General features: G+C 41.6%; 1 protein-coding gene across 4 annotated transcripts in view; it reads left to right on the top strand.

The window, feature by feature from the left end:
• The first annotated feature begins 680 nt into the window (after positions 1-680).
• Positions 681-26,243, top strand: part of DUSP16 (dual specificity phosphatase 16) — an 80,120-nt gene continuing 54,557 nt past the window's right edge. Inside the window, exons 1-3 of one of the 4 annotated variants that reach the window (XM_081249800.1) lie at positions 681-1,086; positions 7,847-7,971; positions 25,320-25,402. The gene's annotated coding sequence lies outside the window, so the exon portion shown is untranslated. Of the gene's footprint in view, positions 1,087-1,330; positions 2,146-7,846; positions 7,972-12,975; positions 13,039-25,319; positions 25,403-26,243 lie in introns of those variants that run through there. The other 3 variants (XM_081249801.1, XM_081249799.1, XM_081249802.1) reach the window with 3 other exon arrangements.

The raw sequence follows: 26,243 nt of genomic DNA, 5'->3' as shown, positions 1-26,243 counted from the left end.
TCCTAAGAGACGGCAGCGCCCTGCGTTTTAGATTCGTCACTTTTTAAAGAGCGATTGTAATGCTCTCAAATCATTATTGGCGTTTCTTCACGCTGGGGAGGCGGCTGGAAACAGCCCAAGGAGGCGGAAAAGGCTCTGCGCCTCGCTGGGGCGCCGAAGGGCGGGGGGGACACCCTGAAATACCTGTTGGGGCGCAGCACTGAAAGCGCGCGGCTGAGCCCCGGCCCCGGGGGCCGAGGGTCGGGGATCAGGGGCCCCGGGGGCGGCAGGCAGGCGCGCGGGCGCAGAAGGAGGAGGCCGCGGGGCCGCCTCCCCGGGCCGCCCGGCTCCTCCCAACGGCGCCCGCGGAACCTGTCCCGGAGCCGCCGGGCCCCGGAACGGAACGGGACCCGACCCCTCCCCGAGCGGCCGCGACCAGGCGCCGAGCCGCGCTCCGAGCTCCGGCGGGCGCACGGCCCCGCCCGGCGCCCACCGCCCTGCCCTCGCCTGTCTCCTCCTTTCCCCGGGGCTCCGCTGAGTTCATTCACTGGGATTGGTTTCAAGTGACGCCATCTCTTTATTTTTAAACCAATGACCTCATCCGCGCTTGAAGTTTCCTGACCAGCGACTCTTTCTCTTTCCCCCCAACCCCCCACCCCCCAGCCCCCCGCCTTTCCCCCTCTTTCTGGGTATCCCTGTTTGGGGGGCTGTGAGCAGTTTTCAAACGACCACCATCACCTCTCCCAACCCCCTCCGCGTCCCCGCCGCCACCTCCACCTCCCAGGTTCCTCGCCCCTTTCGACAGTGTTTTTTCAAGGCTGATCGGGGGTGGGGGGTTTGAGAGAAAGAGCGAAGAAAAGTTGCAAACGGCTCCGCGCGTCCCGAGCCTCCCGCCCCCCCCCCCGCCCCTCCGAGCAGGAGAAGATAATATAGCGAAAAGAAGAGGAGGAGGAGAGCGCGACGGGACGGACGCGAGCGGGAGCGCAGCCGCCCTCCCGGCTCCGTCGCGGCGCCTCGCGGGTCCGGGAGGCGAGGGGGCCCCGCGGGGAGACGCCGTGACGACTTTCGTTCCCCCCCCAGGGAGCCGGGAGGTCGGCGGCCCCGAAAGTAAGTGGCCGCGCGGACTGCGGGGTGGGAGGGCGCGGGGCCGGGCTCCCGCTGCGCCGGTAGCGTGGACGCTCGTCCGCGCGCCCCGCCGGCGCTGCCCTCCCGGCGGCTGGGCCTGGGGTCCAGGGCGGGGTGGGGGTCGACCGCGGGCCGGAGCGGCGCGCGCGTGGGAAGCGGGGGCGGGGGGGCCCGGCGGGGGGGCGGCGCGGGGGGCGGGGGCCTCGGGCCGGGCGGCCGGGTCTCGCCGCCAGGAGCCGCCGCCGACGCGGTCCCTTCGCGGGCGAAGCTGCTCACTTCCAGGCGCGACTGTTACACAACACGCCTGCCAAGTGGGGCCCCGGCCTGACGATTCCCATTATACCCAGCTCGCCTTTGGCGTAAGCCGCGCGGCCACCGGGGTGGTGACGGGGGTTGCTTTCTTCAGTCAACTCGCTTTTCCTCCTGGGACCCCTGAGGCCCGGTGTTGGGGGACCGGCCCGGTGCGCCAGTGACTTCTTTATTTACACCAGTCGTAAAAACGTGAGAAAGGAAAAAGCCCAGGGAGACGACCGAAGGTCTGTGTTATCATGTGTAGTTTCACGGAATGAAACACAGAGGAGGAAGATATTGGTGCAAAACTGAAGTTTTCAGGTGCTGCTGGGTTTATTTCCTTAAAACGACAACAGCAGCAACCCGGTAACTAACTCGAGAAAATACAAGTATATCTTAAAGTGAATGGGTCCTGCAAAATCCTAAGGAAATGTATCAAGCGTCAGCTGCAGAGATCCTAAATCAAGTCCCAGGTGCCTCAGATCGTTTGGAGAAAGCACACCTCCAACCAGCCTGTGATGAATAAAGTGGAGAGGAAAAACCTGTTACATAATCTCATTTGCCCTGGGGTTTGCAGTGCCGTCCCCTTGAATCAGGGGGAAGTGAGTTAAGATGCAGGGTTTTTAAACCTCTCTGAAGTTTTTATTTACCCAGTGCTCTGGCTGCCACTTCTGCTTTAAAAGATTGTAAGTAAATACTCTGCTCTTATGAGGGAACCAAACCTATCAAACCTGTTTAGAAAATGACCAGGTATGTTTCTTTCCTTTCCTTCCGGGGGGGTGTGTGTGTGTGTGTGTGTGTGTGTGTGTGTGTGTGTGTGTGTGTGTGTGTGTGTGTGTGTGTGTGTGTGTGTGTGTGTGTGTGTGTGTGTGTGTGTGTGTGTGTGTGTGTGTGTGTGTGTGTGTGTGTGTGTGTGTGTGTGTGTGTGTGTGTGTGTGTGTGTGTGTGTGTGTGTGTGTGTGTAATTTACCATCCATGAAAGACCTTATGACTAGTATTTGGGGAACTTAGACTGTCAGAAAAATGCCTCTTTAAGCCACTCATCTTACGAGTGCACATAGGTGACAACTGTTTCCTCAAAGGATTTATACTACTCTGAAAAGAGATTTTTGAAGTCGAGGTAAATTTTTAAAAGAAGAAAAGAATTCTTACCAATTGAATTAGTCACTTGTGAATTATTTACCTTTGCTTGAGAATCATGTGTGTTGGATCAACAGCTGGGGAGGCCGTAGTTAATTGAGGCTTGTGGAATTCTGTGTTTGGTGAAGGCAGCAGCCTGGAGAAGGTAAATTAAAAAACTAAAAATTTGGGGCTTTGAATGGGGATTTTAGTCAAAATGTGACTAGCCTCTGTGAAAGTTTTTTGGTTTGTTTTTTAAGTAAAGTTCTGGAATTTAACTGAGTTTGATGACTGTGTGAAAGCTTGTTGTTAAAAAGGTTTTGGGGGGTTAACATTTAACATCTTATGTAAAAACTTCACCTAAAAGACACCAGCCCAAAAGTTGGCTTTTAGGTAAAATAACTTGTACTTATCAAAGTTCTACATGGTGGGGGGGAAAAGTACAAATGAGTTTATTCTTAATTCTGCTGGTAGTATGGTGAATAACATGAAAAAAAAATAGGTTCAAGCGCTATAAATGCACATTTGAATGTAAAATAATTGAAGAGCTGTAAAGTGGAAACGGTCATGTAAAATTGAGGATTAAGGATCTCTTTGACCAAAAGCTTAATGGCAGTAACTGAAAAGGGGGCAAAAGAGAAGATCCTGTTAACCTAGTTCTTTTCCTTTTTCTTAAACATTAGAAACTCATTTGTGGCAGTGAGGCTGAGATCAAGTCTGAGATTGGTGCAGAGTTTAGGCTGGGGTCAGGAGAAGGGCCAGGGTTGATGTGTGAGTTTGTTTTGATGCTCTTTTCTATAAATGCCTGTATTGGGAATTTAATTCTGTGGAGTTTTTGGCCTATGGGATTATATATTGATGAAGCTGACTTACATAGCTGTTCAAAATTAATGTTTTTCTATTTTTCAGCCAATCGTAATAGCCCGCTAAATATAATTTGCTAGCATTACCAGTGTAATATATCCTAGAAACCCAACTTCTCCTGGAGTATCAAAAACAAACAAACGGAGTTTTCTATCCAGTGTTATTTGGACTGAAAATTTCATTAGACGTGTAATGTTTTTATAATGCTTTGCATTCTCAAGCAAATGGTACTTTAAATTAAAGAAGTAAATTAATATAGGGTAAGCTGAGCTGGATCAGCAAGCCCAAGAACAGGGAAGAAATAAATCAGGGGAAACAGAAACCAGATTTTATGACAGTTTTCAACAGATTGAAAAAACTAGTTAAAAAGGCTTTATAGGAAAAAACACAGTTGATGTTTGATTGGCTTTTTTAAAGAAAATTAACTGTGTCAAAATTTAAAACCAAGACAGGTATCCACCATCATAAAAGAAAATGTTTCTAACGGTGGCATAAGCAAAAATATAATTAAAGTAAATCTTGCCCAAAGCCACATATGATATATTCCAAAACCAGATGTCAAATTTTTTCTGATTATGTTGTGGATAATCTGATATTTTTGTACATTTCATTTAGCCCAGATGACCAAGGGTTGGTTGGCTTTGTGAAAGGATACAGGGTTCATAAAGCTTGGCCAGATTTAAAGAAGCAGGCTCAGGCTTTAAGAATAGACGCCAGTCTCATACACAAACTGACTGAGAAGTTTGAAATGTAATCAAATAAATGACTGAAGGAAACAGGAGTGGCTCAAAAAGGAGGATCTGAGGCAGATTACCAAGGACAGGTACAAAGAAATAATAAAAGCTTGCCAGGGCTGTGATCAGGGAAGAAGGAAATGGGATACATCTTGACATGAAAGGAAGAAGGCATAAAAAGAAAAAATTCCCTCTAATACCTCAGCAACAGGAAGAGAGTGATGAAACTTTACCTCTGTCTTGATTGGGGTTAGATACCTCATTGTAGGTATCACCACAAAGTCACAGGGTTTTTTTTTATTACATACAAAAATTAATCTTGGGGGAGGGGGATGGAAAAGTGCACTGTGAGCAGCTATAGTTGTGTATGTGAGAATGTAAAGCTTGAAATTGACAAAGATAAATTTACAAAATAGAGAGGGACCCCCTGCAATTTCAGTTGAGTTACTGGAAAGGGAGGGCTATGTTATAAAAAGTTGAAACTCTTAACGAAATTGATTTCTGGATTGACTACAGATATGAATGAGTCAAACAGAACATTTATCAGTGGTGTACTCTTTACACATCCTGAGGTGGATACCAAAAGTTAGGGGGCACGGGTCCCTGCCCAAAATGAGGCTTATGAGAATTCTAAAGGAGCTATATACATACGCAAGGATAAACAATTATCAGACAGCTGGGAAGTGCCAAATTCACGGTATGAAGGAGAAAGAGACTGGAGGATTGGGGACCTAATCTTCCTAGGGATAGTAGAGTTTGACCCTGGCCTCAAAGGATGGTTAACAGGAGTATGGAGGAAAGGAAGTAGGGGAGGTGAAAGGGAGAGGCCGTCCATCCATCCATCCATCCCTTCATTCAGCAGATTTGTTCGGAACCTCTGCTGTGTGCTAGACACTGTTCTCCCAACCTGGAATAGAGTGAAAAATAAGATAAGGTTTCTGCCCTTATGGAATTTACATTCTAGTGGGAGAAGACAGAAGGGCAGTAAACAAGTAAACACTACATGGAAAATCTGATGTCAGAGAGTGATGTCTTGTGAAGATAGTAATGAACAGAGTAGAGGAAATTATACAGTGCTCTTTATAGCCCCACTTATTCTGTGAATAACCTACTTTGCCTGTGATATCCTGGTGAATAATGTTAATGATTTAACTTTTTATTATCTATTTGCAGTCCAAACCAATTTGAATAGACGTCTACACATTAATTGACTTCATCTTTAACCAATTTTTTAAAAAGAAACCTACGTAATATTTTGTAGATTGAAGCATGCACGCTTTGAGTTTTTAACTCCTTGTTAACAATTTGTATGCAATTCTTCTGCTGTGATTTGCTAAGAACCTCATGTTTTTACAGCGAGGTTAAGGTCATTCTTTACAGTTCACTTAGAGTTGTATGTATCGGGCTGTATACTTAGGTAAGATTCTCCATTAAAAACGATAATCACAATAGTGCTATAAAGTGAAGCTAAACTCCCAGGACAGTTTGTTTTGATGGTACCTTGTATGAGAGCGCACAAAACAAAAGATGTACAGAAACTACAAGTAAGCGCTTCAGCTCAGTTACCAGAAAATGGGGTCAAGGGTGACACCCCCTCCAGGCCTCATCCACATGGTGCAGGAATCTGATGGTAAATTTGGGCTGTGTTGCGCTCTGTGTGGTTAATCATTCTCCTTACAGATTGATAGGGGAGTTAGTGGTCTCACCGGAAATATTATTTTAAACTTAGGATTTTTACTGTTTTTCTGCAAGTAGTAGACCTGATACGAAAGTGTCAGTTCTGAAATGGGGAAGTCTGGACTCTGTAGCTGTCTGACTGCCAGGTTTTACTGTTGTTGTTGACAAGATGTCCTTTGTAGTGTCAGCTAAAAATTTCTTAGTGACTCTTTCATGTTTTTGGACACATTTATGAAGTACTTCTCAAGCATTTTTTAAGAAATGTGTTCTCTCATTCTCCATTCTTTCTGTAGTTTTAAACTTAAAAAATATATATAGGTGGAACTGCAGTAAAGGATTTTCAAAAAGGATTAATATTAAGTGTATGTGCCTGTAGAACCACATCTTGAAAATTTTTCTATATGCACCTAACCAGTTTTCATCTACAATACATTCTGACACGCTTGGAATAAGCCTATGGAAAATAAAACGATTTTCATAGGAAGTGGGAGATTCTTTAACATTTCCTTGATTTCCTGCTAAACTAGATACTCCATTTAGAAAAGAATTAATTGTAGTGATAAATGCTAGGGGTCTGTGATGTGTGTGATCAAAGCTAATGTGGTGTGTATTCTTCAAACATATGTGGGAAGGACAGTAGAAATCAAATTTGTTTTAATGTCTGGGTGACAGGTGGGCTAAACTGCAGTTTACAGAAAAATATAAATATAAATTGTAATGGTATATGGCAAGGTAATTAATATTAAATATCTCCATTCTTCCCCTTAAAGTTAATAGGGAAAGTCATGTGTAGAGACATATATACTGCTTATTGTTAAACTGTATAAATGACCAAAAAATATAACTCATATCTTAGGATAGTGCCTAGTTGAGTTCACTTTTGACAAATGTTTGCTGAGTAAATTGAATTCTCACAAATAGTTACTTTTGATAGTGGTTGCATTCTCTCTCTAGCTTAGAGTACTGATTTTTGAGCGTTGAGTTGAAGCCTGCAGGGGGTTGCCTTCCAGCCTTGGGCTCCCGGCTTGTTTAAGCTTTATGCTCACTCTGGGACCTGGACCCTGACCTCACCTCCAGCCTGCCTGACCCTGGGGCTGACCTGACCTCATCTTTTCTGAAATGGCAGGTGGTGGCTTCTTACAATTTCTTCCCTTCCTGAGCAGCTGAGCTATGTCCTCTTCTGGTCACTTCTCAGAATACTCAAGTGTCCCCAGTCTGGCCTATTTTGTAGTGGGTTTCTCTCGTTATTTTTGTTGGTTGTTTTCTTGGAGGAGAAGCACATTTCTCAGGAAAAATAGTTCTTGACTTTGTTTTATAAACTGTACATGGTATATAAAGCATGGTATTATTTCTTCTGCCTTCTCAGCTTTAGCTGATAATCTTGTATTCACTTGTAAATTAACTGATAAGAATGATATTTTGATGCTACAAGACAACTAAAAACTAACAAAGACTTTTTTGGAGACAATCAGGAAATTAGAACTTGGAGTGTGTATTCGATGATACTTAAGAATTATAACTATGAAGTTTTTATCTATATTAATGGTATTATGGTTATGTTAAAAAAATTCTCATCTGTTAAAGATACATATGGAAGTATTTCCAGGCAAAATGAAATGATGCCTATTATTTGTTTTTAAAAACTTCAGGATAGGCACAAACACACACAAGTGGGAAATGAAACAATCTTGACAAATTTTTGATAATTGTTGAGGGTACATTGGGGTTTGTTACTATTTCCTGTACTTTTGTGTGTATTTGGAAATATACATAATAGTTAACACACATTACCAATCATAACTGTACAGGACGAAATTTGATACAGTAAAATTATGTGGTTGGACGTTTGACCGAACTGACCAATCAAAAACTCTCCCTTGTGCATTTTCTGTAAGTTCTGCATTTAGTAAAAAAAAAAAAAAAAAATTTTTAATAGGGATAATTTTGTAGAAATATGATCACAAGATTAAAACTCTTAACTCTGAGATCTTATAATAATAGTACACCTGTAATTTGTAAGTTGTTTTCACATATTTTGTCTTTTATCCTCCGAACAGGACATGAATTACCTGTTTCACAGATGAGGAAACTAAGACCTTAAGAGAGACTAATTTATCCAGATCCCAAAGCAAGTAAGAAGTGGCAGCGGACCTGGAGCCGAGACCTTCTGACTCATTCTCAGGTGCCCATTCTGTTATGTACACATACTTAAAAGCACTCTTTTTTTGTGGTGTTAAAAACCAGAGGTTTTCTTACATTTTAGTGTCAGGACACTTTTGCATTCTTAAAAATTACTGGAACCCCAAAGATCTTTTGTTTATGTGGACTATATCTGTCAATATTTAGCATATTAGAAATTAAAACTGAGAAACATTTAAAATACTTATTCACTTAAAAGTAACAAACACATGAAAGGTTAACATAAATAACATATTTTAATGAAAAAGGTATTCCAAAACAAAAAATGGAGTGAGACTCTCTCTAATGCATTGCTACATAGAAGATAGCTGGATTTTCATAACTGCTTTTATATTGTCTGTTGTGACATGTTGCTTTGTTTGAATACATGAAGAAACCCCTGCTATACACAGATACAGAGAAGCAAAGGGGTGGGGTATTTTAGTGTCTTTTTCATATAATTGTGAACATTCTTTGATATATCAAAACTCAGCAAGTGGTAGATTCTTAAGGGTTAGTTGCAGCGTTGAATCTGAAACCTTATCAATGAATTTTTTGTACTCTGTAATGTAAAAATCTATTGGTCCATCTTGCACTTTGGATGGATCTTTGACCTGTCTGTGATTTTATAACATCATACATTGGTCATCTGAAAAATAACAGTTGACTGAGTTCTGCAGATCTTTCAAATGTTGACACATTTGATTACACAATATTTAGCAAATCACATTCATTAATATGACCATGAATCTCATCCAAAAAGTCTTTAGGAAGTGGGAAGCAGTCAAGATTTTGGTATGCAGTTCAAGTTTTCCAAAATTCTGATTTTTTTCTTGAAAGCTCAAATTTTATCATCAGCAACAGATATTGTTAGTTGTTTTCCTTGAAGCATCAGGCTCACTTTATTTACTTTAGAGAAAATACCAGGTACCTAAGTCTAAATAATTATATATAACAGTAAGTTGTCTGCCAGTCATTCTTTTAGCAAAAATGGTATTCTGTGGAAAAAGTGTATAGTTTAGCTCACAACTCAATTGCATAAATGCTTTTCCTCAAGACGGCCTATGTATTAGGTATAGGTAGAAATGCTTTTTCTACATATTTGGTATGATGAAATGCTCACATTTCATCACACAGATTATTAAAAAGAACACGTTCTCAGGAGTGAGATTTAATAAAATTAATAACTTTTACTGTTTTATCAAAGGCATATGTGGAACTGGCTTTTTAAAAATGATTGATAGTGAAGAATATAATTATTACTAGTAAAGTTTTGTACCCTTGCCGTGATTCACGCTAAAGTGCCAGCAGTTTTGCCCTCCATTGCTTTTGTACCATCAGAGGAGATATCAACATGGTCGTTTCAGGGTAAATCATGAGATTCATAAAGTTATTTAATACTTTGAGTAATTCAGCAGCGCTTGTATTTGTTGCCAAGCATTCACATAAAAGAAGCCCTTCGATGATTAGTTGGCATGGATACCGGAATAATAAAAACAAAACTAAGTCCACCCATGTCGGCAGATTTGTCCACTTACAAAGCAAAAGTACCGTGCTTAAGGAGAGGTATTAACTTGTAGATATTAACATTTAATTTGATGAGCTGCTGCATCGTTGGAAGTGCCATTGCTGTGGTTTCTTTCACTGACCCTTCATCCAGTAGACATTCAGTAATGTCAGCCGTGCACAGCTTTCTTAGTTTCTCAGCTATCTTGTGCACCGCTCCATCCCATGCATTCTGATAATTTACTTTTATGATGCTTTTTCATTTCTAATTTGAAAACAATCTTTTGCTTCTGAAGAGCTCATCATGTCAAAATTTAAAACATTCCATTTCTTTTTCTTTAAACCCTCAGTGAATTCATTGGATGATAATGAGGTAGTGGAGATTATAGCCGATATAACCAAAGATTGCTCTTGCTAGGAACATAGAAGTACTGAGAACACACTGAAAATTTCTGAAAACATGCATATTTATACCTTAAACTTGCTACCTTAGAACATTCTAAACACAAGAATATACAAGCATATGTTTCCTTAGCTGTCAGAATGATACATTATCATCACACACTATGTATTCTCTGGATTCAATGTTGTGAAAAAGGCAGGTAACATCTTTGTATTACTAAAAAGAGTTTTGACATTGTGGATCCCCTGAAAAGGTCTCGGGGACCTCGCACCGGGGCATCTCTGGATCACACTTTGAAAATGCTGGTGTAAACTGGTGCCCTGTCCTAACATATTTTTAGAGGAGTCTAACATAGACATCTGTATCAATAAAGTAATGTTTCCATCTTAGCTGATTAATTTGTCAGGAAGAGGGGAATATGTTAGTGTGTGGGACGAGCCGTGTGGTCCGGAGATCATAGTGGTGGAAGGTGGTGTAACCTCAGAGAGTGGTGGGTAGAGGGTAGACAGAGGGTGGAGTTGGTAAAAAGCGCTTTACGACTTAACAAAAAATGAGCACTTGTTCTCTCTGGTTTTTTTTTTTAAGCTAAAAAAGCACTGGGTCTACATGTATATGTTCATACTCACTTGTGTCTCTGCTCAAAATCAGGGTACTCAGCCCTTTTTTCCTCGAGTGACAGCAGGGGAGAGAGGCTAGTGCACCGGAGAGGAGAACAGATGTTCACAGATGTTCTTCCGACCAGGGAGGCTGTGAATGGAGTAGACATTAGTGATCACGGGCGGCGCTGCAGGCAGAACTGGGCTGTGGGCAGAGACGGAGATGAGTGACGGGGGGCAGAGGAAGACTGTGGGGTGAACACAGGGAGAACGGGGCCCAGGGACATCCAGAGGTGGGTGCAACTGGAGTCCTGGAGATGAACGTATATTTGAAAGATTTCCATCAAAATACAGTTAAAAGAACCATTGAAATAACTGTACTGGGTAGTCTGACTTCGAATGTCTTACCAGTATTCAAATTCTATTATTATAACCTGTGCGGGAGAAAACAGCAATGCTGTGAATTTGGTGCCGTGCTGGTTTGTCTCTAAGCTTCGGTTACAGGCATCAGTATGTGAAAATATTGACTGGGCCAGGTTTGGGGCTGCAAATTCAAGAATGAAATTTTAATATTTAATTTTTTACTACGAGGCAGTTGTGATGAAAGGAGACAGAAGAATTTAGTTCAGATAGATATCATTCATCAGTTCGTTACTTATGTGGTACTCATTTGCGGAAAGGATCTGAGATGGCAGAAGGAAGGATCAAAGTCAGTAATCAAGGACAAACGTGATTCTGAGTCATGTTTTTTTCCCTTATGTTTTATCTACTGATGACGTGTATCTTAATAGGGTCACATAGTTGAGGTACTGTAACTATAAAGTAGCGAAACTGGTCTCTGTTAACTATGCAGGAGGCATATACTCTTGTCACTTTTTAGTTGCCTATGTATAAGTACAGTATACATTTGTAATGGGAGTGCTTGGGCAGGAGACTCATAGCAGGGCACAGAAAATATCTTTTTAAATTCAGTACTGCTTTCAGCTGTAGTTAACAGAAAGCCATGAGCAGAAGCTTAAACCGTAAGCTATTTATTACTATGCAGTTCACAGAAGTTCAGAGGTAGGTGGTCTCAGGAGGTCCAGCTGCTCAGCAGTGTCCTCAGGGCCCCAGGTTCTCTGCCATCTTTTGCGTGTTCCCTTCCTGCCACCAGGTCACAAAACGGCTGCCTCAGCCCTAGGCATCACGTCCCTTTTCAAGGCAAGAAGGAGGAAGTAGAACAAGCAGTCCCTATTCCTGTGCTTGCCTGACAGAGAACAAAATCTTTCCCAGAAGCTTCCATCCAGTTTCTGCTGACGTCTCTTTTGCTTGAACTGTTTCACACAAGACCGCCTCCCTTCACAGGAGATACTGGGCAAATGAGTTAGGTACAAGGGGAATGGGTACCAGGTTTGGTGTAACGCACATCGTGTATCATTCCTTAGGCTTAGACACATTGCTTGCTGCCCAGGCAAAACTGGGACTCGGCCAGTAGAGGGGAGGAAATGTCTCTTGGGTGGCTGGCTGTGTGTCTGTGACAAATATGCAGAAAGGAAAGCACAGAGCATTCAGTAGCTTGCTACGTCAACCTTCCTTTAGTTCGGAGACTATTTTATGTGTTTCCTTCTTTCTTACATGTTCCCTTTTCTTTCTTATTTTCGTGGAAGGTTACACAGACCTGAATCCCAGTTAGTCGTAGAGCTAATTTAGAGACAATTAGGCCTCAACTTCCTCAACTGTGAAATAAGAATATTGTATTAGATAATCTCTGAGGTATCTTCTGGTTCAAAAATTCTTATCTCTTCTTTTGTTCCTGTCTTTTGATCATTTCACATTTCTATCTTTTTAATAAAAAAAAGTGGACAGGGGAATTCCCTGGAGGTCCAGTGGTTAGGACTCTGCACTTCCACTGCTGGGGGTCCAGGATTGATCCCTGGTTGGGGAACTAAGATCCCACAAGCCACATGGTGCGGCCAAAAAAAAAAAAAAGAAAAAAAAGTGGACAGCATTAGAGAGAGGATATAGAAGTGTTTGGTGTTTTATAGTCATCTTGATAGCTGGGCAGTGTCTCTAATAAAGATCTTGATTGTACAGAAGGTTGAAGCTTAAAATTAGGTTTTGGCTTTTTTGGCAGTTAGGTAATATGATATTATTTATGCCCCAAATTTCCACTGATAGTGGAAAACTAATAGCATTTTTATTTTAATAGGGGAACATATACATATACGTGTACAGTCTGTAATCAAAATAGCCTCAGTACTGTGTTCTAAGAAAACGTCATCTGACCCAGCAGAGGAAGCATTTGAAGCCCTGTAGGTTAAAACCTGGTAGAACACCGCCTTTTGTTTATGGGGCATTTGTTCTTATTTGCTAATAGTGTTTGCACTGCATATTTGCCTTAGATAAAATTAGAGGACAGCTAAAGGAGAGTGATACCCTTCATACGTTGTAACAACTGAACTTGAATGAGGCAGAACCTTTGATGTTTCAAATGTCTTGAAATGGGATTCTACTTGTGTTTCAGAGAGAGTGGTGATCTGGCTCCTCCCACAGAATCCCGTCAGGATTATATGAATTCAGATATACAGTGAGTTGAAAATCATATTCCCAATTCTAACAAATTACCAAGCAATTACCCTGCTTATAAAGGAGGCTGCTGAAATGTTAACCTAAAAAGGATTAGTCTTCTATCCAACAAAAATCTTATAGAAGGATCCCAATGCAGTTTATTGTGTTTTATCAGTATTGGGAGATCCTGGAGATAAACATTATTAACTCTGGCATTCAAAGGGGCCAAAAGACATCTGCAGTTTGGAGTGTGATTTTAAGAATAAAATGGGTGTATGTATATATATTTAACAGCTGTTTTAAACAGCTTAGGGGCAGCGTCTAATTTCATTACTGCAGAATATCCAAATAACAGAAACTTTTCCTTCTACTGAAACCCTTTTAACTATATAATTAAAGCAGTTGTTTTCACTTTTCATTATGTGAGTGACTAAGAGCCTTGTTAATGTAAATATTCAGGAAGCTTGATTTTATAGCTTCTTGGTTTGATAACCAACAATAAAAATCATGTACAGTGGAAAACCCCTCTTCTCTTGAATACAGTCCTAGCTGAAAGACAAACTCACGCAATTTTTTCTGGCAAATGAATGACCCGTGTGGCAGGATCTTAGACGCTGCCAGTGGCTGTCTCATTATAGAGTGTAATTAACGTGATGTTAATTTAAGGCGACACAGTATTTGGTGGGGGGGTTGGGTTTCCAAGTACCAAGTGTTAGGCAGTGTGGTATCCACTTGCCAGGAAAAAGTAGTTTTATGCAAGTTCTTAATAAAAGTTATTGTGAAATCAGTGGAGATTTTTATTGTACAAATGACCTTAGTTCGTTTATTACAATGAGCACTTTGACTTCTGAGTCTGGTAGCCTTTTCTTCTGGACCAAAGATCCATTCTTTTTGCTAGTGGTCATCGGCATGTCACTGTTATCAGCGTGAACAGGTATTACTGAGTGACGTCTAAGAGTGAGGTACTAGAAGGGATGCAGAGAAGTGTAGCCCGTGACCTTGGTCATCCAGGAGTTTATACTTGTTGCTAGCATCTCTTGATTGATGATCTACTCTTCATGGTTTAAGCAAATCACTCTGAAACACGTTATTCTTTGCCCTGGGGGTTCTTCATCCAGGGGTCCAGCACATCAGTCTCCACTCTCCTAGGCTGAGGGATGAAGTCACAATCAGAAGTGGAGGTCAGTCCACCTGGAGTCCTCCCCTGGCCATTTCCCCTTCTCACCTGTGACTGCAGAGCAGCCCTGCTCGCTGCATGTAGGAGCCAAGCGCTTGTTGGCCGCTACCGTAGGCTAGTTTAGGGGAAGGAAGACAGTTAGCCTTGCTAACTTTTAGCTCCTTTGGCTCTTCATAGTATGGTGTCACCTCCAGATCCTGGGCCTACAGGTCAGTTCTTTAACTGCCGTCTCACACGCGTCCTCACACGTGGTAGAGTGCTCGGGCTTGGACTTCGCCCTGGAGAAATATAACAGTTGTTATTTTTTAAACCTATTCATACACAGTCATGAGGAAATAGAAGCCAAAGTTCATGGGACAGTGTATTTGTTGTTTTGAACACATAGAGCAAGCAGAACTAAATTCAGTGAATTCTCATGTCTGTAAAACTAGCTATATTTTTGTGTGAAATGCTAGGTTTAAAGAAATCTTACCCAACTGATTTGTTTATTCCCTGTCCATGGCTTTCATAGTGCTATTTTGGTAATAATTTTTAAAACGTAATGTGATTGTGGTGGTTGATGTTGAAGGTTACCGTGGACTCTGACAGGATATGCTTAGAATTACTTTTAGGTTTCAAGCACTTGGTAGTTTTAATTTTTTGCATCTCACAGATACTGTCTGACAGGTCACCAGTCTTTAGGGAGCTCATCTTAGTTATATGGAGTTACGTTATCGCCATATGGCGCTGTGACTTAAAATGCTGTCATATGCTAACGGTATTCTATGAGGTAATAAGGTAAACAAGCAGAATCCAGTAAACCCCATAGGAATAGGTGAGGAATATGCATGATGACTCAGCAAGAGTGAGTTTCTGGTCGTGCTTGCAATAGAACCCAGGATAGCTAGTCCAGTGGTGTCTTTGTCCTTGGCCATCTGAGGCATCTCCATTGCCTTCTGGCCTGTTGTCAGGTCTTGATGGAATATTGCCAGTCCCTTCTTTTGCCAAAATGCTAAATATAGCCAGTGTGTGAGCAGGGGAGGGGTAATGCAGGGGCTGAGGCAACTTCAGAGAGCTACATTGTGAAAAGCTGCCAAAATGTTCAGAGCCACCTGATGTCATCCTTCATCTAGATTATACAGTCCACTCAAGGATTGAAAATGCATTTGGTAACATGATGATTTCATAGCAAAAGGTTATCTAGGCCCTGTGGGGCCCCTCGTCACCATCCCTCTGATCATAGGTTAGTCATTTAATTATGAAAAAACATAACCAGCAGAACACAGGTAAAGTGAAAAGGCAAAATTAACTTATGGTTGGTAATTAGTAGCCCAGAATTCATCAATGTCAAAAGGGTGTAAGGCTTCCCCTCCAAATGGTAGCATTTCATAAATTTTTTTTTTTTTTTTTTTTTTTTTTTTTTGCGGTATGTGGGCCTCTCACTGTTGTGGCCTCTCCCGCTGCGGAGCACAGGCTCCGGACGCACAGGTCCAGCGGCCATGGCTCACGGGCCCAGCCGCTCCGCGGCATGTGGGATCTTCCCAGACCGGGGCACGAACCCGTTTCCCCTGCATCGGCAGGCGGACTCTCAACCACTGCGCCACCAGGGAAGCCCCATAAATTTTATAATATATAAAACTATCACGTTTCCATTTTTCATCCATTTATTTATGTTGCATGGGAAATGTAACTTCTATACATTTTGGTTTCTGGTTTCTAACAGTATGTGAAGTTACTATTATTACAACATTAATATCATTTGTAATGGGAGTTCTTTTTCCTTTTGGGTGATTCAGAATCCAAATATTAAACATCAGAGTGGTACATAAGGCCCTCAGACTGTGATTTGGTCATCATGCCTCTGATCTGCTTTGTATTTGGGGGGAAATATTTGCTAGGAAACGTGACCGAAGGGGTCATACAGTTTTGGCTAGGTGGTAGGATTTTAGAATATCATTAGACTTCATTTATCCGTGTACCTTCTAACCTATTATTAGAGTAACAAGATTTGATCATTAAGTAAGCTTTCCTAATTAAATTGGGAATGTACATATTAAAATGTTCTGATACTACTAAAAAATCAGTTAATATAATTCACCACATTAACTGTAAAAGGTAGAAAAATCACATGACTGTCTCAGTAATTCAGGCAAACTATTTGTTAAAATCTGGTATCTGTTCATGATAAAAAGCTCTTAGCAAACAAAAATAGGAACTTCCTAAATGTGAACCAAGTTCTGGTGAGGATGCAGAGCAAATGGAACTTTCGTATGTCGCTGGTGGGAGTGTAAAATGGTACGGCTATTGCGGAAAACAGTCCAACAGTTTCTTACGAAGATAAACGTACACTTACCATATGACTCGTCAGTCCTGCTCCTGGGTATTTACTTAAGAAAAATGAGAAGTTATGTTCACACAAAAACCTGTCCTCAAATATTTATGCAGTTTTATGAATAATCACCCCAAACTAGGAAGAACCCAAATACCCTACAACCGGTGAATGAATATACAAATGGTGGTACATTCCTACAAACTATTGATAAATGCAGCAACAGGTATGAATCTTAAAGGCAGTATGTTGAGTAAAAGAAGCCACTGTCAAAAAGTGATGCACTATATGATTCAATTTAAGTCATATTCTAGAAAGGCAAAGCTATAGGTATGGAGAACAGGTCAGTGGTTGCCAGGGTTCAGGGTGGGGAGAAGGTGCTGGTTACAAAGGAGTGGCATGAAGAAATCTTCTGGAGTGATGGAAGTGTTCTGTCTTGGTTGTGGTGATGGTTACATTATACATCTGGTCAAAACTCATAGAACTATACACCAGAAAACATGAATTTTACTTTTTATAAATTAAAAGTAATATTTTAAAAAAAGTAAGTTTAGATACCAGGTCAGTATGTGAAATCTGTATTTCTGTATAGCAGTAGTAACCAGAAAATGAAGTTTTAAGAAAGATGATATGTATAATAGCATCAAAAATAATCAAATACCTAGGACTAAATCTAATGAAAGATGTCTAAAATCGTTATACAAGCTGATTCTAAAATTTATATGGAAACACAAATGGCCATTAGTCAAGGTAATAATATTGAAGAAAAACAAATTGCAGAGTGTACACTATTGTATATGCAGTGTAGAATAAACAAATAGATCAATGGAATAGAACAAACCAGAAACAGACCCACAATTAACGTATAAAAGTATGTGTGTATTTATAAGTAACACATATATTTTATACACACACACACACACAGTTTATGATTAAGATGGCATCATACAGCAATGTGGAAAGAAAAATCTGTTCAATAAATAATCCTGGATCAATTGCTTATCCGTATTGAAAAAAACTAATTTTTCCCCCTACCTTGCATCATACACACAAAAGAATTCCAGATCAATTGTAGATCTAAATACAGGAGGTTAAAAAAAGCTTCTAGAGGTGCTCAACACAGTAGTCATCAAATAATGCTTAACAAAACTAGAGTGAATTATCCCTGCACACTGACCAGAATAGCTAAAATTTAAAAACAAATACAGCAACAAAAAACTTGACAATGTCAAGTGTTAGCAAGCGTGCAGAGCACGCAGAACTCTCAAACACTGACGGTGAAGTTGTAAATTAGCACAGTTGCTTTGGGAAATTCGTAGTATTATATTAAAGTTCTACGCACTCATTGTGCCTCTGACCCAGCAAATCCAGTCCTAGTTGTATACTCAACAGAAACATGTGTGCTTATGTTCACCAAAAGACGTGTACGAGAATGTTCATAGCATAATTCATAATAACTCTGAACTGGAAACAACCCAAAAGGTCCATCAATAGAAGAATGGAGAAATATACATTGTTGTATATTCAGTGAAATACCATAGAACAGCAAACAGGAAAAACTACTGCTATTGACAGCAACATGGGCTGGAATATAATGTTGAGTAAAAGAGTTCAGACACAGAAGAGTTCAAAAACAAGAAAACTAGGACTTCCCTGGTGGTGCAGTGGTTAGGAATCCACCTGCCAATGCAGGGGACACGGGTTTGAGCCCTGGTCTGGGAAGGTCCCACATGCTGCAGAGTAACTAAGCCCGTGTGCCACAACTACTGAGCCTGCACTCTAGAGGCTGCGAGACACAACTACTGAGTCCGCGTGCCACAACTACTGAAGCTCACGCGCCTAGAGCCCATGCTCTGCAACAAGAGAAGCCACCGCAATGAGAGGCCCGGACACTGCAATGAAGAGTGGCCCCCGCTCGCCGCAACTGGAGAGAGCCCGTGCTCAGCCACGAAGACCCAACGCAGCCAAAAAATAAATAAATAAATAAATAAATAAATTTTAAAAAATATATAATCAAAACTAATATGGGTAAGGAGTCAGGATAGTGGTTACCTTTAGGGAGGGAGATTAGTTGATGGGATGGTATATGAGGCCAACTTCTGGAATCATCTAGTACTTGATCAGGATGGTAGTTATACGAGTATGTTAACTTTGTAAAAGTTCTTTGTACATTCATGATTTGTATGCTTTTTGGAATATATGTTATATTTGAATAAAAAAGTTTGTTAAAAGAAATATTTTGAGTTAACCATAGGAGTGAATGGCATCCAAGATTGTAATTTTTTTCATTAGTAAAGTTCATATTATCAGTGTTGTAAGAGAGAAAATTATTTGTATCTACAGATACAAATAACTAGCTCCATAAATAAATATAGAGAACAGGTTTAAATTCTTTCCTGACTAAATCAAGACATTCCTAGGCTTCTTGAGTTTTTACTTTATTGCTTTTGTGGCTAGGGATAAACCCATTCTTCCTGTATCCCTGTTTTGTGTTTTTTTTTTTTCCTTCATGAAAGAATATATTGTTGGAAACCATTCTATATCAGTACATATAGATAGACATCTTTCTTTTTAGAGCTATGTGGAATATAATATGTTTAGACCATTTATCATTCATTGACATTGAGATTGTTTCTGGCTTTTTATAATTACAAAATGTTTCAGTGAACAATATTTCACATAAAATGTATTTGAGCAAGTATATTTATATAGGATAATTTATTGAAAGAAGTTTTGGATCTTACAGTGTGTGTAAATTATTTTAAACTTTTTGTTTGGAAATAATTTTACACTTAGAGAAAAAAGATCAGCATCTACTATTAATAGTTTGCTCTCTTTACTTTATCACTTACCTTCTCCCTTCACATATATACATGATTTATTTTCCCATTTGGGAATAACTTGCACACATCATGGCCCTCTGTCCCCAAGCACGTCAGTGGGTCTCCAAAGAACAAGGACATTCTCCTACCCCCAGTAGAGCTGTCAAACCCAGTAAACCTAGCCTGGATTTAATACCTCTGTTCAGTCCACCATTTGTATTCCCGTCTTGTCAGTCAGTCCAACAACAGTCTTCATAGCATTGTTTCCCTCTAGTACAGGATCCAGGTGAGGATCAGATATTGCATTTATTGTCATGTATCTTTTTAGTTTTCTTTGGTGTAGTTCCTTGGCCTTTCTTTGTCTTTTTAAAAAAAATTACTGAGATATAATTCACATACCATAAAATTTATACTTTTAAATATATCGAGATAAAACTCACAAGTATAAAATTTATCCTTTTTTTTTTTTTTTTTTTTTCTTTTTGCGGTATGCGGGCCTCTCACTGTTGTGGCCTCTCCCGTTGCGGAGCACAGGCTCCGGATGCGCAGGCCCAGCGGCCATGGCTCACGGGCCCAGCCGCTCCGCGGCATATGGGATCCTCCCAGACCGGGGCACGAACCCGTATCCCCTGCATCGGCAGGCGGACTCTCAACCACTGCGCCACCAGGGAGGCCCAATTTATCCTTTTAAAGTATACAAATCAGTGGTTTTAGTATATCTACAGAACTGTGCAACCATCACCGCTATTGAACCATCACCCCAAACAATCCTTTTACACATTAGCAGTCACTCCCCATCTCCCTCCTCCCCCCCTTTTGTGTCTGGTTTCTTTCATTTAGCTTAATGTTTTTAGAGTTTATCCATGTTGTCGCTGGTATCAAATCCGTTCCCTTTAATGGCTGAGTAATATTCTGTTGTCTGGATATAGACCACATTTTGCATATCCATTCATCAGTTGAGGCACTTCGGGGCCATTATAAATAATGCTGCTATGAACATCCTTGTACAGGTTTTCGTGTACGTGTTTTTAGTATTCTCATCTCTAAATTCTCATCTAGGCTTCATATCTCACTACAGTGCTCTACAGAACTTCCTTGGCGATTGTTTCCTCTAGGGTTTGTAATGGATCACGAGTACAGTTTCCACGTGCAAACCCCACAGACGTGGAGGGCTGACTGTGTTCACTGTACCACGTCATTTCATTTAAGGGACTTGAGCATCCTAGGATTTTGGTGTCCATGCGGGCTCCTGTAATCTATCCCTGTGGCTACTGAGGGATGACTGTAGTCAGAGAAACAATTGTTAGGGAGACGTGGACCAGGCAGTTTTGTCGTTCTCAAGTGGTGTGTAGACTAAAAAGCCTGAGGACCGTGGGTCTAGACAGCTAACTTCTGTCTACAACTATTTAGATTGCCTGGCTCCTGAGAACTTATGCCTTTTGCCTGCCTTACTGGGCCTTCCAATAAAATGGACTAATTTTAATGAGTTCCTCCTTTGTATTCTTCCTGCTTACACTTTGCAAGAGATGCTGCTGGGCAGAAGTGAAGTCAGTGTAATCTTGTCAGATAACTGTCAGCGTTGTAAAGCGAGTACCTGCCTTTCATTCTTCTCTTTTTTGTGTTTGTATTTGTGTTGGGGGAAGGTACTGTGCGTACCTGGGGTCTGAAGGAAGATGAACCTCCTTCCCCCTCCCCACCTCCCCTCTGCTAGGTCAGTGCCACAGCGACAACCAGCAACCTGTCTGCATCCTGAAGATGAGTCTGTGTTAAGTGTTGCCTGGCAGGAAACAGCTACCCTTCAAGGACCAGATGAAAAGAGGTTGCCTCCAGAATTTGTAGAAGGTTTTGCTGGCTGGTGATGTCCCCGCTTCCTCCAGACTTCCCTTGGCCAGAGGTTGTTCGTGAATACAGGTTGTGTAGCATCCTCGGAGCTGGGGTAGGGGAACATCCAGAGGGACATATGTGCTGGTGAGATTCATCGCCGCCCCCTCGCTGACCTCCAGACGCCACCCCTGGAAGTCCTCCTTTCTCTTACTCTTGGAGACCTCCCATCCTGCTGAGCCTGGCAGATGGCCTGGGTACGAATTTTATTTCTATGGTATTGTCTTAAATTGTGTCCTCCCGAGGTACTTGAGCAAAGAGGCTTGCACAGACTGGATGTTCAAAAACTGTTGTGCAGTGAATGAGCCACGGGGAGACCCACTGTTCGAAGGAGACAGCCTGTGAACACTTCCTAGTCTAGTTTCTTCTACTGTATGTTAATAAGGTGTATTATGAATAAAAACTCCTGACTTTGGTTGAATGCCACCTTTTTTTTTTTTTTAAGAAATTGCTGGCACAACCTTGAGAAGGGTGTGGATATCCTTTATTTAATATAATATAGATTGTTTGGCTGGAGGCCCAAATCTTGGTTTCCGTCATCAGCTTATTAAATGAAGTTTTATAGGATTGGACTAGAGAGAGGAATTACAAAAGATTGTCTGCCCTTGTAGTGGTGATTTGCCCTTAGTAATGGGAAATTCCTGGGCGCAGATATTTAACTTGCATTTGTTTGTACACAGGTGAAAACTGAGCTCTACTTTGTCTCCTCCCAGCCTTTAAAAGCCTTTTTTTTGGATACATCTACCTCTAAAAAACAGTGAAAACAGATTGGAAACTGGGTTGCTTCAACCATAAGCTGTTTGATTAAGCCACAGTGGGGTTCTGTGCCCCAGCATATCCTTGTGGCCTTCTGTTGGGTGTCATAAGTGAATTGTGCTCCTTTATTATTATTGGAATTAGAGAAACTATGACACTGAGAACTTGATCCATTACCTGATAATATATCCAGAACCCCAGGCTTCCAGCAGATGTTACAAAACGCTTACCTCAAGAAATAGGGCAGACGAGTTACAGCACTGTGTGCATCACCAGATTTCTCCTTTGCTCCCTTTTAAACTCTGCCTTGCAAGTGGCCTGTCTTTTGTGACCCTCGGGAGGAGGTAAAGCATCCACCTTTACCTGTTTGTGTAAAGAATAATGATGCCTGGGGCCCACTCCCCAGAGATTCTGATTTGTTGGTCTGAGGCACTTCAGGATATTTAAGAGCTCCCCGGGTGACTTCATATGCAGGCAAGGCTCAGAAATACTGTATTAGCCAAAATACTTCCCCATTCATCCTGTGTTAAGTTATTAGCTTTTTTTTTTTTTTTTTTTTTTTTTTCGGTACGTGGGCCTCTCACTGTGGTGGCCTCTCCCGTTGCGGAGCACAGGCTCCGGACGCGCAGGCTCAGTGGCCATGGCTCACGGGCCCAGCCGCTCCACAGCATGTGGGATCCTCCCAGACCGGGGCACGAACCCGCGTCCCCTGCATCGGCAGGCGGACTCTCTACCACTGCACCACCAGGGAAGCCCCAAGTTATTAGCTCTTTAGTCAATGTTCCACTTTACAAAGTACCGCTCTTCCACATACTTACTGTGTTCTCACAGTGACTCGGTGAAGCAGACCAGCTTCTGCTGCCAGGGTTCCTCAGTCTTCATGAGTGTTCTGTGAAGGCTTGTTGCCTCATCGCTTGGTTCTCTGCTTTGTACGTGGCTATTTGTAACTGCGTGGCGGGCTGGCCTTTTGATGAGGCCCCTTCTCTTCAGAGCCACACGCATCAGGCGTTTAAAAGGGTGTGTTATTTTTCAGCTTTTGAAATCTATTGCTTTCTGTGCCTTTCAGGAGCCTATTAAAATTCGCAAAATGTTTGGTTAAGCTCTGTAGGGTTATGGAAAGCACTATTCATAGAAACGCTAGTCTCTGTTCCACCACTGACGAATTGTGTGACTTTGGGCAAATACTTCGCATTTTGTAAGTGGATATTATTAACCTACAAGAAGGCATGCACTAGACTAAATGGACGTCCTGCTTCAGCTGTGAGAGTCGGACGGTCTCTGGCTGACTGCCCATTGCTCCATTACTGGCAGTTCCTGTTGCCATTATGTTCAGTTCAAACACAGCTTTCACACCTTTCTGTCCTCCAGGTGAGAGAGACTGAAGATCAGTAGGTCTTGACAACTCAATTGGATGTGAACAGTAAGAGACCCTATCATGTCTTTTTTTTTAAATTAATTAATTAATTTATCTTTGGCTGCGTTGGGTCCTCATTGCTGCGTGCGGGCTTTCTCTAGTTGCAGCAAGCGAGGGCTACTCTCCTGCGGTGCGCAGGCTTCTCATTGCAGTGGCTTCTCTTTATTGCAGAGCACGGGCTCTAGGTTCGTGGGCTTCAGTAGTTGTGGCAGTTGGGCTTCAGTAGTTGTGGCTCGCGGGCTTAGTTGCTCCGCGGCATGTGGGATCTTCCCAGCCCAGGGCTCAAACCCGCATCCCCTGCATTGGCAGTCAGACTCTTAACCACTGTACCACCAGGGAAGTCCCCCAAATGTGTCTTGAGGGCATTGTTTTTCAAGCTTAAAGATGTACTTAAAAACGATCCTAAGAAACTTCTGGAGCATTTGTCAAAAATACAGATTCACAGTCTCCACTCCATACCCTAAGAATCGATCTTCAGGGGTGGGGCCTGGGTGATTATTTTTATTATATTTTTTTTTATCAAGTTTCTAAGTAATTCTTGTGATTAAACGAAAGTGGGAAGTTGCTCTCTAGGGAATTGAATATAGTAGGCACTCAGTAAATGAACACGTCTATTCTACTAACCCATTTCATCTTTCTTCCTGTAGTTTTACAGATTAAAGTCCACAATCCTAGAATTCAGAAAAACAAACACTATTTGCAGGAGAAAAAACTAAACATTGGCTGCACTGTACTTAGTGCTCTGTGATGCTTACATGTGTTGATAGCAAATGTGATAAGTTTCTTTCAAACCTATTTGGGACTCTAGGCAGAGGGATAAAACAGTAGAGCTGAATGAACATTATTCTTAGGCTCTATGCCATGGACTACATTTTAGATGAGATGGTGAAATTGGATATTTTGGTCTTTAAGTCAGTGAGTTACTTAATAGACAGTCCTGTGGTCTGCTTTATACTAAATTCACCTGTGGCAGGCATACTGTATTCGTAATCATTTTGCTTTTAATTTTAATTTTGAATATATGGTCTTTGACACTGAAGGTTACATTTGGAAAAGGAACATTGCCCTGTACTAAACCATATATACTTATATTGCTTTGTCTGGAATGCATTCGAATGCCATGTGCCTTGGAGCATGGTTGTCACAGGGATGTGTGATTACATTTTAAAAATCTCTTTAATTTTTTCAGACTACTAAGTCACTGTTGGATAAATCCCATGATTCTGTATTAAAACTTATTTTGGTTAATGATTCCTACAGAATAATTTTTACTTAGCTAATGCAGAGAATAGGCCCCAGTACCTCGACTTCCAAATCTTCTTTCCTTCTCTGAACAGCATGAGAATTACATGAGTTATGACTGATTAAAACGCTATACTTTAATTTTCTGTTGCAAAAGTTTTATATACATATACACTCATATATAATGGAAAATTGGGAAATTACTGAAAAATATTCAGTATATAGGAGCAAGTCACCCATAATGCCAACATCAGACTTCACCTTTGCTTACATTCTGCTTTACATAATTTTGACCTTCTACTATGTCTAATTCTTTTGGTTTCTCAACAGGCCCTGACTAGTAAAACTTGAACTTGTACATTTTGCTCATTCTCCTTGATACTGGTTCATCTGAAGCAAGAACAGAATGGGTATTGAGATATTTTCAGATGATGTTCTCATGGTGGAATAATTTAATAATGAAGTCTAAACAGCCCTTTTCATGGGCACTTTCAGTCAGGAAGTACGCTATTTAATAAAGGTGTTCTGTGCCCAGCATGCTGCCTTGGATTTTGACCATCCCAGCTTCTTGGATCTTTCTTTTCCTGGCAGATTTTACAGTCACCCTCCTAGGCAGAGCCCATCCTCAGATAACTAGAACTGTAAAGGTCATAACTGGTTCGTCTCCTTTCTCCTGTTTTCTCCTTTCAATCCATACAAGGCTCCCAGAGAGACATTCCTCCGTGATGTTCTCCTGTTCTGTTCCTGAAGCTCACGGTGGCTTAGATGACTGTAGACGTCCAGGTGTGTCAGCAGTGGCGCCTCCTGCTTCACCAGCTTATTTGTTACTCGCTGATGCAGTCTGTGCTGTGGCCGGGAAAAGCGGCACGCAGCCCATCCCTCTACCTTTGCTCCTGCATTTCCTTCACCTGCAGTTTTCTTCCCTCTTCTCTCTGGCCGTTCATGTCCCTGTTTTCCTTCAAAGCCCAGGGAAGCCTTCCTCTTTGAGCTGCGGTACATCTGCCAGCACAGTATCATTTTGTGTTTGTCCAAATGTCATTTTTTAAAACTGTTTACTCAACCAGTTAACATCAGGGACCTGCCATCTCTTCTGTTGTTCCCACAGTGCCCGGCATTGGTTTAGACATCTAAGTTAATTTAACTTAAACCAATACAGACTTTGGTATTTTTCAGAGAGGGAAAGTGAGGCTTTGGTAGGAAGGTGTTCCCTGCTGCATGCGGCATCCCGGAACCCGACCGGAGTCCCGCCGGAATTGATGGAGGGAGTTAAGATGACAGAACAACCTATTAAAAAAGAAAAAAAAAAGCAAATAGAAACACCATCCTCTCAAACTTTCATCATAGAGCAAGTGTTTTGTGAGAAATTGCTTTTTTTTTTTTGCACTCATGGTTATTTATTTTATTCTGTGGGTTATAATCCATTCCTATTTATTTTGCTATTCACATTGTGCGGGAAATCCTTTTTAAAAAATTAGCCAATAGAGTCACTGGGAGCTGAAATGAGAGGCCGGCCATTGTTTAGTTCTCCTCTCTGCCTTTTCTTCTTTCTCCTGGAAGGTCCTCCGGATGGGGTTTGTGCTCACCCGAGGCTGGGGGTGGAGGAAGCAGGCAGGGTGGGCGGGGA

This window comes from Mesoplodon bidens (genome assembly GCF_964165515.1).
Source record: "Mesoplodon bidens genome assembly, chromosome: 11".
In the NCBI taxonomy this organism is placed as follows: domain Eukaryota; kingdom Metazoa; phylum Chordata; class Mammalia; order Artiodactyla; family Ziphiidae; genus Mesoplodon; species Mesoplodon bidens.
The sequence above is the reverse complement of the archived record's forward strand: the minus strand, read 5'-3'. Positions and strand labels throughout refer to the sequence as shown.